This window comes from Poecilia reticulata, linkage group LG8, assembly GCF_000633615.1.
Source record: "Poecilia reticulata strain Guanapo linkage group LG8, Guppy_female_1.0+MT, whole genome shotgun sequence".
NCBI lineage: Eukaryota > Metazoa > Chordata > Actinopteri > Cyprinodontiformes > Poeciliidae > Poecilia > Poecilia reticulata.
In genome coordinates this window covers 1710044-1712115 of record NC_024338.1, presented here as the reverse complement: position 1 = coordinate 1712115, position 2072 = coordinate 1710044, and positions in this window count along the sequence as shown.

The following is a 2072-nucleotide window of genomic DNA, read 5'->3' as shown; positions in this document are numbered from 1 at the left end:
CACACACACACACACACACACACACACACACACACACACACACACACACACACACACACAAAGCGAAATACAAACGAAGCATCTCCTTTCATGCAGCGTATTTTTGCTCCTTGCAGGCTACTCACTCCGTGGAAGCTCACCTGGCTTTCCTCCGTCGCTGCCACCGAATTGATCCATGTTTCTGATCCTGATTCCACCATGTTATACCAGTTCTTTTTTGTTTTAATTTACACCATCAACACAATCCTGGACGCCGTCATGTATTTTCTGCATAACAAGGCTCGTTTTACGTCAGTTGTCACGACTTATATCCGCGCTTCCCCGCTCTGATCTTCCAGCATTGGGTTCTTCGGTGTGTTTTGCCTTAAACCAGCTTCTAAAGGAATAATAGGTCATAACTAGGAGGCTGCCATTTCCGAAGATTAGCTCCTTCACGCACGCTTTCAGCCCTCTTGAAAACGAAAATATGACTCTTCGGCAGCATGCTTCACACGGTCCTCTAAGTGCGATTCTTCTCAAATTTAAATGATTTAACGAGAATCTTCCAGGGGGAGGAAGCAACCCGCACAACCGGACACAATCGCTACCGTCCCCCGCCGTCGGTGAGGGAGGATCCGCAGAGATCAGCGCCTGGTGGAAAGTGGAGGCTTTGGGACAGAGGTAGACAGAGCAGAGCGGGGCTGCTGTGAAGACTGTGGTCTCTTTAAGGCATTAAGTGTACGGACTCAAGTTTTCAAATTAATCTGCCAGTTTGGCACACTCTTTGTTTAACGCGCGAGGCGTGACGCCCCGCGTCCCTGATCCACATTTTAATGCTTGTGAGACGAGATGACCTCCCGTTCACCCTGAGCAGAGCCAGCCTCTCCCCTTTCCTTGTGCCTCACTCACCTCCTCTCTTTTCCACACCCTTTCTTTGACACGTCCACCTCTCTTCACTCCCTTCTGTCCCTCATCCTGCCTTTCTGTCATTTACTTCCAGACCTTCCCTCTCCCGCTTTATCTGTCATACCAAATTGAGTTGGAGTCATTACTCCAAGAAAAATGACCCATGGAAGTAAAGGTCTTTTTTTCACAGGTTTTATTCTTTTCTTCCACAATCAATTGTCCTTTTACTTTTGTTGTATAAATATAAATCACTCACCCATGAACAGTAATACGTGAACGAATCGAAAGACTCAGGAGTAGGCTATTACAAATCAATCTGTTATACAACTTTAGAGTTTGTATATCATCAGTAGTGAACTGCATGCCGACAATGCACAGAGGCCTGATTTGCTATATTGTCTAAAATGGAAAAAATATTGTCGGGGTAACTGAAAACATGTGTCCACAGTTTTCAAGTAATTCTATCCGTATTGCTTTAAACTTCACATTTCCCCATTATTTTAGCCAAAAACAAACTAATAAAACACCCAGTTACTAACAGGACTAATCAGCTCCCACATTTTAACAAACGGGTATAATCTTTAATATTCCAACTTCATACATTTCAGAAATATTTTAACAAAACATTGCATTTAAAAATTATTCACCCCCTTTTAAGCAATCTATGGAAATGCATTGACTGCAACAGTTTTCACATTACAGTAATTAAATAATCTTATTCGTGACCAACGAGCTTTATGCACGTTTCTGAATTTCGGATTCATCTTTTGCAGTGACTGGTGCAAGTGCAACATTGTTCAAATTTCATCCAAGTAGTCACGTGGTCAGTGGTCAAGAGTAACTGTGAAGACCTAAACAACAGTCTTGGAATTCAGTGCTAAATTGCAACATTTAGTTCCAGGACAATCAGATTGAAATTTGTACTTTGGCTGGACTTCTCAATAAAATGATAATAATAATAATAAAAATAGTGAGGGCAACAAATATGAAATTGGCTATTCATATTCACTGTAGTGTTATTCCACTGCAGTACAACAGTGGAATAGCTGCTTTTGTTTGCAAGAGATTGTACTGTACCATTTTGCCTACAATCTCTTCATTCTATAAAGTCTGCTAAGTAGTGGAACTTGTTTCTGCTGATGTGAGAACCTGTAACTCTCTCTCTCTCTCTCTCTCTCTCTATATAT